General features: G+C 38.3%; 1 pseudogene; it reads left to right on the forward strand.

The window, feature by feature from the left end:
* The first annotated feature begins 12,664 nt into the window (after positions 1-12,664).
* LOC122121069 lies at positions 12,665-13,264 on the forward strand (annotated as a pseudogene).
* The last annotated feature ends 364 nt before the right edge of the window (positions 13,265-13,628 follow it).

Below are 13,628 nucleotides of genomic sequence, written 5' to 3' on the forward strand. Positions count from 1 at the left end.
ACCCTACACCAGAATCAAATCCAAATGGATAAAAGACCTTGGAGTCAAAGCAGACACCCTGAAAACATTACAGAACAGAATAGTAGAAACCCTAGGTCTACTTGGCACAGGAGGAAATTTTCTTAACAGAGACCCAGAAACACAACAAATCAAAGAAAGGTTGGACAAATGGGATTGCATGAAATTGCAGAGCTTCTGCATGTGAAAGGATATAGCTAGCAAGATCAACAGAAAGCCCATGGATTGGGAGAAGATCTTCACTAGCCGTACAGTAGACAAGGGTCTCATATCTAAAATATAACTGGAACTCAGAAAATTAAATCCTCCAACAACAAATCCTCAAAGAAACAACTGCCCAATAAATAAGTGGGCTAAAGTCTTACAGAGAAACTTCTCTGAAGAGGAAAGAAGGATGGCCAATAGACACATGAAGAAATTCTCAACATCCCTAGCCATAAAAGAAATGCAAATCAAAACACCATTGAGATATCACCTCACCTCAGTTAGAATGGCTATAATCAAGAACTCTCATAACAACAGATGCTGGAGGGGTTGAGGACAGAAGGGAACTCTATTGCATTGTTGGTGAGAGTGTAAACTTGTTCCACCACTTTGGAAAGCAGTATAGAGGTTCCTCAAAAGACTCCACATAGAGTTCCCCTATGACCCAGCAATCCCACTTTTGGGCCTTTACCTGAATGATCGCAAACAAGACCATCCTAAAGCTACCAGAAGATCTATGTTTATTGCAGCATTATTTTCCATAGCTAAGATATGGAACCAATCCAGATGCCCCTCGTAGATGAATGGATCAAGAAAATGTGGTATATATACACAATGGAATTCTATGCCTCCATCAGAAAGAATGGCATTGCCACATTTGTTAGTAAATGGAAAGACTTGGAATAAATTATATTAAGTGAAGTAAGCCAGGCCCAAATTAACATAGGTCCCATGGTTTCCCTTATTTGCAATAAGTAGTTTATGTCTGAGACAAGCAGAAACGGTCAGATAAGTTAATGTTAGGTGAAATGAACCCCAAAATAAGGATTCAATTTTTTTTCTTTCTTGCTATTGTTCTAATATATTTATAAGATGATTTCTTTGTTGCTTTGTATGTCCCTCCCCCATGGTATAATCCCTTTATTATATGGTATAATTCACTTTATTTGATGTTGGTATAATTTGTGGAGGGGAAGAAAAAAAACTAATTGTTTAAATAGGGATACAGGTGGATCCATTGCAACAATGAGATATACCAGATGTTATGTCAAAAAACGAACTTTACAACTTGGATGTGCTGGGGTGGCGGGGATGGGGGGGTGGGGAGTTGGGGAAGGGATGGTAAGGGGAAACAAAGTAGGTGGCAACAATGCTTGATAAGAAATGTAATCATTACCTTTCTTGTGTAATTGTAACCCCTCTGTACAGTATTTTCAAAAAGAAAGAAATATACTCATTACCTTGCTCATGTAAATGTAACCACTCTGCATTGTATTTTCACAATAAAAAGTTATTAAAAATAAAAAAAATCAATGTTGTTCTTGTATGCCAATAATGAGAACAGCGTTGCTGATATCAGGAAAGCAATTCCATTTGTAATAGCCCCAGTAGAAATAAAATACCTGGGAGTTAACTAAGGAAGTGAAGGACGTCTATGATGAAAACTTTAAAATTCTGAAAAAAGGAAATTAAAGCAGAATTAAGGAAGTGGAAAAACCTCCCATGCTCTTGGATTGGGAGGATTAACATTGGGAATATGGCAATACTTCCAAAGGTTATCTACAAAGTCAATGTGATACCTATCAATGTCCCAACCTTATTCTTCAAGGAAACATTGAGTCAACCCAAAAATTTATATGGAACAATAAAAGACCCTAAATAGGAAAAACAAACCTTAGCAGAAAAAAACATTGCTGGAGGAATATTAATACTAAATTTCAAACTCTACTACAAAGCCATAGTAAGGAAAACAGCTTGGCACGGGCACAAGAACAGATCTGTGTACCAATAGAATAGAACTGAAAACCCACAAATGAACCCACAGACCTATAGCCACCTAATCTTCAATAAGGGAGCTAAAAAAATTAGAATGGAAAAAAGAAAATCTCTTCAGTAAATGGTGCTGGCAATATTGGCTAAGCATCTGTGGAAAACTAAGCCTAGATCCTTATATATCAACCTGCACCAGAATCAACACCAAATGGATCAAAGCCTTCAAGGCCAAAGCAAACACCCTGAAAACATTACAGGAAGAAATAGTAGAAATTTTAGGGCTCCTTGGCACAGGCTGAAATTTTGTTAATAAAACTCAGAAACACAACAAATCAAAGAAAAGTTGGACAAATGGGATTGCATGAAACTGCAGAGCTTCATGGCAAAGGACATAGCAAGCAAGATCAATAGAAAGCCCACAGATTGGAAGAAGATCTTTATGAGCCATACAATGGACAATGATCTCATATCTAAAATATACTTAGACCTCAAAAAATTAAATCCTCCAACAACAAATCCTCAAAGAAACAACCACCTGAATAATAAGTTGGCTAAAGACTTAAAGAGAGACTTCTCTGAAGAGGAAATAGGGATGGAAAGTAGAAACATGAAGAAATGCTCAACTTCTTTAGCCATAAAAGAAATGCAAATCATAACAAAATTGAGATTCCACCTCATCCCAGTTAGAATAGCTTAAATCAAGAACTCTAACAACAACAGATATTGGAGGGGATTTGGCCAGAAGGGAACTCTAATGCATTGTTGGTGGGAATGTAAACTTCTTCAAGCACTTTTGAAAGCAGTATGGAGGTTCCTCAAAAGACTCCACATAGAGACTCCCCTATGACCCAGCAATCCCATTTTCGAGCATTTACAAAAACAATCACAAACAAGGCCATACTGAAGTTACCAGTACAACTATGTTTATTGTAGCATTATTCACCATAGCTAAGATATGGAGCCAACCCAGATGCCCCTCAGTAGATGAATGGATCTAGAAAATGTGATATATATATATATATATATATATATATATATATATGTACATACATACACACACAATGGAATTCTATGTCTCCATCAGAAAGAATGACATTGCCCCATTTGTTAGGAAATGGAAAGACTTGGGAAAATATATATATATATTTTATCTTTATTTTTTTATTGTGAACATACTGTACAGAGGGGTTACAATTACATGGGCAAGATAATGAGTACATTTCTTATCAAGCATTCATAGGTCCCATGGTTTCCCTCATTGCAATAACTAGTATATGCCTAGGACAAGCAGAAGGGGTCAAAAGCTATGTACAGATGACCATATAACCTGATGCTAAGGGAAATGAACCCAAGATAGGGACACAAGTGTTTTTTATCTTTGTTGCTGTTCTTTTTAATGTACTATGTAATTTTTTGTTTCTTTTTATCTTCTTCCCCCATAGTACAACCCCTGTTTTCACTGTATTTGATTCCAGTGTCGTACATCTTGTATATACATTTTTCTAATTTGGGGAGAAGAAGGGAAATAACAAAATGCTGGAATAAGGATACAGGTGACCCATTATAACAATGAGATGTATAAGACAGTATGTTGAAAATGAACTTTAAAAAATTGTGGGGGGAGGGGATAAGGAAATGGAGGAGTTGGGGAGGTGCTGAGGAAAAGGATGGTAGGGGAAAAATAAAGGAGGGTGTAGCAATGCTTGATAGGAAATAGATTCATTACCTTACTCATGTAACTGTAATCCCTCTGTACAGTATCTTTACAATAAAAATATATATTAAGAAAAAAGTATTGAGTAAAACTGGCAAAATTTATGGATATAATTAAAGATTAATACCATACCATATTAAAAACTTAATTATTTTTATGTTCAACTGTTAAAATAAATATGCCAACTTGAACTTATCATAAAAAATTAAATTTAAGAACAGCCAATAGAACAATAGGCCAGCAAAAGATGAGCAGATGTAAGGTTTGGTGGGGTCTTTTGTAACCCAGAAGATGGATTGAGGCACAAAAGAGTTTTTTCAATGACATAAAAATTAAAGGATTTATTTCCTCTTTGGGTTTCAAAATTCCTTGGGACTTGGGACTCCTTTATCTCCTCAATCTCTTTCTTTTATAAATCATGTGTCTATAGCATAGTATTTTAGAAGCAGGTAGTTTATTTTCTTATTTCACAGAAGCATAGAAAAGAATTGTGCTCTAGGATGAATGATACTAAGCTTAATCCACACAAAATTTAGAAGTTAAGTAATGTGATTTGGATGTTTTACATTCTTTTTAGATAAAATTTTAGAATTAGAATTAATGTTGGGATGGATTGGCAAATATATACATTATTGGAATACAGGGAATATATTCTGCATATGGAACAAATGAGAATTTTGGAAGATAGAGGGCAACATGTACTAGGATGAATAGTGTTCACCTCAAATGTATGTTGACCCAGAAATAGAAACTTTGCAGACATAATCAAGATGAGACAAATCTAAAGAATAGGTACTAAATCCTAGTGCTTATTAGATTTGGATAAACAAAAAAATACACTCAGTGAAGAAGCTCATGTGAGTATAGAGACCGGGATGTGAATGATACAGTCAGTATGAGAGGAAAGAAGACTATCCAGAACCAACAGAATAAAGGGAAATATATGCATTATTCTAAAACCTTTGGTAAGGTAGTGTGCCTGTGCCAAAAACTTGATTTCAAAGTTTTAGTTACTTCTACACTGAAAAAAAGATAATATCTGTTTTTCTAAGCCACCATTTTGTGGTACTTGATTATAACAACCTTAGAACACATACAAAACTGAAAAGTAAAAACAGGAAGACAATGAAGGAGAAGATTTTACATAGAGGAGAGGATAAAAGATAAGAAGAAAATCTGAAAATACTTCATATTAATAATTTTACTCAAGTAATATTTTATTTGCATTATGAGAAGTCCACGACATGCTTATCTCCAATTCACCACCAAAAAGCTCAAAGCGAAGCTGTAGCTCAAGTGGTAGAGTACTATCCTTAAGTGATAGAGCTAAGGGACAGAAGCCAAGCCAAGCTCAACCCCCACTACTGGCATAAAAGTGCTATTTCAACAATAAACTTACTAAAGGCGTTTATACATGAGGATGTAACCTTAAGGAAATACACATGCAAGTTTCTCAATGTTTGCACCTTAAACAGAGAGAATAGAGAATAAAGTAAAAGATAATGTGAGTTTTTGAAGTAGGTTAAGGCCTTAAGCCTGAAGCCTGACAGAAGTAATGTCATTTTGTTCCCCAAGGATAAAGGCTCCTGATCCCAGAACTGTTTACTCAAGCAGGTTCTGCAAACCCCCAAAATTGTTCCAGCTGCCCAGATTTCTAGGAAGTAAGGCTAAATTTACTGATAATGCTGATTGTTGCTTTTGTATATTCTTTGCAATACAAAAACAAAATAATTGGAGCTGTCTAATTCTGAGCTGTCTTGTTGCTACATGATTTGGGAAGCTTATAACCCCCGTGCAGCAACTGGCTTGTGGAGGCAACAATAAATACTCCTACGATTTGGCTTATCAATTGTGGTGCCCTTTCTTTTCCTACTGATTGGGATACAACATTTTCGGAGGCCCCAGTGAGATTTTGCTTACTAGCATTTGGGAGACCCTTCTGAGGTCGGATGCCTGAGGATGGCTGTTTGCTTCTGCTTCCCAGTTGTCAACCTCCATGGAGCCTCTAGAGGAGGCAACCCCTGAGACATTCCAGGGCCCCAAAATACTCCAAGGAAGATTTTGACACCTGGCCAGGAGGCATCAGCACTACCTCTGCACATTCCAAGAGTGTGTCTACCTTTGTGGAGGTGAGTCATACACTTAATTTGTTTATGTACCTATGTGTAAGGTGGCCTGTGGAGGAACCAGATGCGCCTGAACTCCCTGCCACCTGCTCCCCTAAGATATTAGTTGGAGCCTTTGGCAGTCTCTAGTGTGGGATACATTTGAATTTTATGGGCCATTTTTGTTTGTCCTGTTGCTTTGAGTTGTTTGTCTCTACTCTCCTTCATAATATCGATTTTGTTTTCTTTCTTCTTCTTCTCCCAAAGATTTGTATTTGTGTTTTGATAGTGGTCTTATATTGTCTAGTCTTGACTCTCAGGACAGTAAAGAATTCTGTTTAGGGCTTAACTGTGGGGCCCACTCATGGTGAGAGAGGCCCTAATTCAGCCTTCCACATTTGTGTTCCTGTCTTGTCTCCTACTACTTTTTGTGTCTTTGTTCTTTATTTGGATATCTCTGGGGGGAGTCAAAGTTCTTGCATCTGGCTGTAGTTGCAGCCTGTTCAGCAACACAGTTGGAAGTTCGAAGCAGGGCCTGGGTGGCCTCAGTCCTAGTTATGACCCTTTGTTAACTTTTTAACTTAAAATTGTAAAGTGCTCTTGTCTAAAATTGGGTAAAAGACAGAGTCAGCCTCTGGAAAATGGGGCTGGAGGATGTTAATGTGCTTTGTTAAAAATTTTGTCTTAAATCTTGGTCATCTGTAAGAGTAAAATTGGAAAAAGTATCTCTTACCACTGGAATTCCAGAAATGTATGACCAATAATTATTTTTGTTGCTTTAAGATCTTTATGCACATGTGTGTTTATGTAAGTATGTAAATATGATTAAAATAAAAGCTGTTTGCACTGTAAATCTTTTGAGGACTTAGGATTTATTTTCCTCCACTGTTGAAATTTGGGGCTAAGTATCAGAAATTAGAGTATAAAAGTTTGTTTATTACTGTTAAAGATATTGTTTTTTCTGTCTGCAACTGTGTTGATTTTATCTGTTAAAAATAAAGAGAAAAGTCTAAATAAATTTAAAATGGCCTTTCTTTGAAGGGTAGAGGTTGATCTGGCAAATGTGCAGCTCACCCAATCCTAGGGGTGGTTGATAGGATGATCTGGCACAAAGACAATTCACCTAACCCTAAGGAATTGAATGGTTGGTTCCCATTTTATAGGATTGGTAGGTGACCCATCTTCACTTGTTTCTTACTTTTCCTTACAGATGGAAACTAAAAACCTGATAGTAATATGGGTAATGTAATTAGTATTTCAAAAACTGGAGTTGCATAAAAATTGAAAAAGCTTGAAAAAATGGTTAGTCTGTATAATAATCTGGTTTTAATGTTATTTTGCAATTAGATACATTTTGGAAAAAGTAAAACGATGCTCTAAGATTTCTTAATTCTTGGTAAAGTGTCGATATATATTGCCAACCTACATATAGTTCTTACATTTTAAAAAACTGTCATTTGAGCTAAAAGGTTTTCTAAGAGTTAATTTCAATTTTTTTAAAAATGGCAACTCTTTTAAAATCAGGATATGAAAAGTAAATGGCTATTACCTGTATTAAAGTTTTTAAAGGGTTGTTTAAATGCAAGTTAAAGTGGCTATAAAAAGGAGATAAAAATGGTTTCCTATGTATAAGAAAGAATTTGGAAAGGAAAACTTGTCTTAAATGTTTGTTCCAAAATGGAAAAAGGGAAAAATGAAGACAAACCCAAAAGGTTCTAGAGGGTAATAGATGGTATGAGCATTCCTTAACTTTTTATAAGATAGAGCTTATTAGCTTTTTATGATAGAGTTTATTAGCTTTTTATTATATTAGTAGTGTTGGATACAATTATGTTGGTTTATGATTTAAATAGGGTCAAGAATAATACATTGGTGTAAAACCACCATGTTATATTTTATGTAGATTTATTAAAGTAATTGTGTATATATGATTGTTTGTTAAGTTTTTAATGATATAAACCTAAATGATAACCAAAATTTCATATAGGCACCTTTTAACTAAAATGGTATTAGTATGTGTTTTATTAGAGATGTGAGCTGCCTTGGATTCAGAGCCTTTTTCCCTGCATTTTTTATTGTAATCACAATTAACAATGGTTTTAATTAATGTTCTATATTCAGTCAAAAGTTAAAAAAATTATTGCTTAATTGCTGTTTAAATTTTGCCTTTACAAATTTGCTGTAGCAATTACAGGAGGTACCACAGATGACTACAGATGACTCAAAAGTTTTTCAGATGTAATTTTGGCTCTTGGTAAATTCCAGATAGGCCATGTTTAAAAGACTATATATGTCTATTGATCTCTTTCTTGCTTCAATTGGAGAAAATGGGTTTGAGGTAATGACTCATTTGATTTGAGCCCTGCAGTTCAAAGTCAGCCCAAGCAAAAAGGACCCTGTGAGACTTTTATCTCTGATTAATCAGCAGAATACTGTGGCTCAAAGTGGCAGAGTGCTAGTGTGGAGCTGGAGAGCTAAGGGACAGAGCCCAGGCCCTGAGTTTGGAGAAATGCCAATGCAGGCATTATTCCAGTGTGAAAAATACACTCCTGGAACAAAGCAATGGAGCATCTACAAAACACGGGCTCAGAGATGGTATCAGATCCTAGAGTCATTTGTGCTTGACCCTCCAAAATTAATCAGAGCTGGGAGGTCATAAGAACATAGTTTATGAGCATGCCTATTTAATGATGTCTGCCTTCTTTGTAATTGGGCAAGAATTTACACCCTTGCCTATCAGTCATTTGTTATAGTAGGTAGTAAAAAGCTAAGGTTGACAAATGGAGAGTAGTTTAAATTATCAAAAATCCCAGCAGTATATGCTCAAAGCCCTAACTGGCAATGAGTTTGGGGCTGGTACTAGCCCAAATTCATAAATTTTTTTTTTTTTAGGAAAAGAGGTTTGTACCCAATAGGGAATGGACCTGAGCTGATGTCCCTATTGAGAGCTGTCAAAAAGCCAGCACATGTAACTTAGTCATTGTTAGGGTCACCATAAATCAGGTTCTCCAAGCAGTCAGGAAAATGCTTTTGCAAACAAAAGTGCTAAACAGGCAACGCAATAGCCTAAGAAAAGGTCTGTGCAGTTATTAAAAGTTAAATGTTACATATAATTTCTAGTTTGGAGATAAAATATTGCTGCAAATAACATCTGATCCTGGAAACCCCTTGGAATATATGCTAAAGTTTTGGGTCTCTGTGGTTAGGTATGGCCAGCACCCCTACACAGATTGAAGAAGTTATAGAAGATGGATCTTCACCCATCACACCCTTAAGATCAAAGTCATTTTTGGGGAAATGGAGTAGAATAGGTAAAAAAAATGGCATGAAAAAACAGTGGTATGGTTATAGGCCCAAGCCTTCTATGTATGCCAAGGAAATCCTAGCCTTATTTTAAAAATCTGGTTAATAAAAGTTGTCACCCTGGTAAATTACCCAGGGGTCATTGCCTAAAGCTGTCCAATCAAGTGGGGCAAATATTAGTGGTCGTTCCATACCCAAGTTTGCCCGCTAATCCTACTTATACAGATTGAGAACTGGACCTGGCCACACAGAAACAGGCCATTAAAGAAATAGGTGGATGGCGGCTTCTGCCAGATGAGAGGCCAATGGTACCTGAGGCTGTGGGAAGGACCATAATAGATCAGCTATACCAGACTGCTCATTTGGGTCAGACAAAGTTAATTGAACTTCTAAGAATATCATACCTAAATAGCCATGTAAATAGTTTAGTGACCAGATGTGGGTCTTGCACACAGGCTAACACAAAACAAAGTGTGAAGACTCCATGGGAATCAGAGCTAGGGGAACCTCTCTAGGGGAAGATTGAGAAATAGATTTCACAGAAATTTTACCTGCTGTAGATGGGCATGAGTACCTTCTAGTCCACAAAGATACCTTTTCTGTGTGGGTAGAGGCTTACCCTACTAGAACAGAGACAAACACCATAGTTGTATAAAAGTTGCTACAGGAGATAATACCCTGATTTGGCTTATCCACCTCTCTGGGATCTGATAAGTGCTTTTCAATTATAGTAAAAATTTCCAAGGATATTTCTGGAGTTCTAACATAAATCAGAAATGACATTGTGCATGAGAAGTACAAATTATCATGTCAAAAAGGAGCTTTACAATGTCAGTGGGGGGGAGCGGGGGGGGGGGGGAAGGATTGGGTGGGGGGGAGGGAGGAGGCTGGGAAGGGAGGTGAAGGGTAAACAAAGGAGGAGGCTGCAATGCTTGGTAAGAAATGTATGCATTATCTTGCCCATGTAATTGTAACCCCTCTGTACAGTATGTTCACAAATAAAATTAAATTAAAAAAAAAAAAAGAAATGACATTGTGCTTACAAGCCCCAAAGTTCCAGCCAACTAGAAAGAGTAAATAGGACTCTAAAGAAAACCTTGACAAAATATATTTTTAAAAACAGTGAAAACTGAACCATTCTACTCCCCCTTGCTCTCTTGAGGACAAAGTATGTCCATACAAGGAAGGGTTCTCCCCTTTTGAAACCATGTATGGTAGACTACCTCCTATCCTCCCTAAACTTTAGGAGGAATAGAAAGCTGAAATTTATAAGCATTCTTTGCTCAAGTACCTACAGGCTTTGCACTTTACCCTGCAGGGTATCCTCAAGCAGGCTCATGATGCCCTGCCATGTCCTTCCTATGATTCAGTATATTCCAGCCTGGAAATATAGTTGGGGGGGGGGTCAAGAAACTCAGTGCCCAGGGACTCTAGCCTTGATGTGACCAAATACTGTCATCTTGACCACCATTAATGCAGTAAAGATCAACAGCATTCCAACTTTGATGCATTATTTCCAGCTTAAGAAGGAGAGAATGGAGCCAGGCTCCAGTGACTCATGTCTGTAATCCTAGCTACTCAGTAGGCTGAGATCTAAGGTTTGAGGTTCAAAGCCAGCCCTGGCAAGAAACTCTGTGAAACTCCTATCTCCATTAAACCACCAGAAAACTGGAAGTGGTACTGTGGCTCAAGTGGTAGAGTGCTAGCCTTGAGCTGAAGAGCTGAGGGACAGTGCTCAGGCCCTGAGTTCAAGCCCCATGACTGACAAAAAAAGAAAAAAAAGGAGAGAATGGAATGGAAAGTTCAGGGCTCCTTGGACCCCTTAAAGAAAAGATTTTTGAACATGCCTTAATTTTTGTCTTTGGGACTGCATTGCGATTTGGAAACCTGCATGAATATGGAAACCTGCAGTAATATGAAAACTCAGAAATGGCATTACTGGAGAAGTCTTTAAAACTCAAACCCAGGGTGCAGAAGTGACTCTAGCCAGGTGTTGGTGGCTCACGCCTGTAATGCTAACTATTCAGAAAGCTGAGATCTGAGAATCGCAGTTCAAAGCATCCCAGGCAGGAAAAGTCCATGAGACTCTTATCTCCAATAAACCACCAGAAAAACTGGAAGTGGCATTGTAGCTCAAGTGGTGGAGCACTCGCCTTGAGCTGAATTGCTGAGGGACAGTGGTCAGGCCCAGGGTTCAAGTCGCATGCCTGACAAAAAAAAAAAAAAAGAGAAAAGAAAAAGAAAAAGTGATCCTAAGTATAGATTTATGCTCTCTTTTCTGTGTAGATACCATCATCACAGGCCCTGGAAAGACTGGGAAGGGGGTCAGTTCAAGGGAGGGTATGTGTCTGTGGCTATTAGAACTTATGGATATAAAAAATTACAACATAAAAAGGGATTACACATTATAAAAATATATATGTCAAGGTACAAGAATAGTTAGCCATGCATGTTTCAGCTCAGATAAATTTTTCTGCCCATGCTGGTGATATAAAACTATCTCCACCATTGAGGGGAGCCACAAGGATGGAGACATCAATTTAAGTTTTAGACAGACCTCCACTCCCTCTTCCAATAAGGTGGGTGCTTGCAACCCAGTAGAGTTTAGACCCAAGGTGGGATATGGCAGCAGCAACTGGGACTTGTACCCCTCCAACACTTCCCCTATGCTTCAGTTTGCAATAATACAATTGCGGTAAATGATAGTATTAAAGTATTCTATCAAAAACCTAATATCTCTATTATGCATTCTAGTGTATACTCTTATCCAAGTGTACTTATATGATAGGGATGAGGAAAGAATCCTCATCTACTCTCCACCTTCCTTATTACAGTAACTCATAACTCAAGTGCCCCAGGCTTCTCCATACATTTTCCACATGACCCCTCCTTACATTATGTCATCCTACACCACTCTCACTACTTCCCCACACTCTCCATGACACCCAATGTGACCCCTGCATAATTGCCACACCCTCCGTGCCATTTCCCATCCAACACGACCCCAATCAGTTCATCAACTACTTCTGACGTGAGCCCACATGATCCTAAATGTACTCTATGCTACTTCCAACGCAATCAAGTACAGGACACCAGATGCTGTGTGCACACTACTTTCTAGATGACCCCACGAAACCCCACATTGCACCCAAGCTACTCAGGATGTGACACACACACACACACACAATAACTCGCATACCATCCTTACACTGTAACCATGCCACCTAACATGACCCTTTATCTCTCTAATGTCACCCCACATGACCCTACATTGCCTGCACTCCACTCTATACTGCTTCCATTATGATGCAAACACTATGCAGCCATTCACCACTACTGGCAACCGAAGCCTGCCCTCAAATCTCCATTTCTGGGCTAACCACTGTCAGAGCTTCCAGAAAGGTATTGAACAGGGCCCAAATGTCAGTCTCGGGGACCCCAGACCAGGGCAAGATACCACAAGAAGAAAGTTCTGGTGATTCTAGTAGCAGTAGCTCTCCACAGAACCAGAGCTTTCTTGGCCCACCCACCTCCAGACGATAGAGTCATGAGTTTAGAAGAGCAACCTGAAAGTAATGCGGAGCCACAGATATCATCTGGCACCATTGATTCTTCTAAGAATTTGACAACAGCTGTGATCATCAACCCTCTGTCTGCTGAGCCTGCTTCTGAAGTACCAGGTTCTACTTCAAAGACTAGAACTGTTACTGTGAAGCCCTTAAGAGCTCATGGAATTGTCTCTCAATCCTCCAGCACTGGACTCTGCAGACCTGGTGGAGGATGACCTGTTCCACTGGCAAGCTACCATCATTGGGCCTCAAGGTACCCCATACGAAGGAGGAGTCTTCTTCCTCTCAATCGAGTTACCACCTGATTGCCCATTTAAGCCACCCAAGGTCACATTCACCATAAAAATTTACCATCCAAACATCATCAAAGATAGGAACATTTGTCTAGATATCCTGGGTTCCAAGTGGTCACCTGTGCTATCTCCAAGGTATTGCTGTCCATCTGCTCCTTACTGTGTGACTCCAACCTGGAAAATACTTGTGCTCCTGAAGTTGCGAAAGTCTTCCATAGTAACAAGAGAATGTATGACACAGCAGCTCAAGAATGGACAGAAATTTGCTATGTAATATTAAACTAGAATAACTTTGTTATAATCACCTGAATAATAACCTACAGTTGACAGATGTGTAGTTCTTTTTAAAATAAATATAGTACTTCAAATAATTGTCTTTTTTTAAGTAATGCCTTCCCGATCCTCTGGACCTACCTCACCCTTTCATATAGAGACTAATGTGAAGGGATGTGTGGGAGGAGATGCGTGTGTGGGAGGGGGGTAGGGAATGGGGTGGAAGGGAGGGAATGGGGTGGAAGGGAGGAAATTGTGGAGAAGACAGGTTCTCTGGTGGAAAGCTGGGGGAGGGTTTGGTGAAAATTTGCAAGCATTTGGTGTGGAAAAGAGTATAACATATACAAGTTTTTATTTATTGTTTACCAAAACTTAC

The sequence above is a fragment of the Dipodomys spectabilis genome, unplaced genomic scaffold (genome assembly GCF_019054845.1).
Source record: "Dipodomys spectabilis isolate Male_0828 unplaced genomic scaffold, ASM1905484v1 ptg000182l, whole genome shotgun sequence".
In the NCBI taxonomy this organism is placed as follows: Eukaryota; Metazoa; Chordata; class Mammalia; order Rodentia; family Heteromyidae; genus Dipodomys; species Dipodomys spectabilis.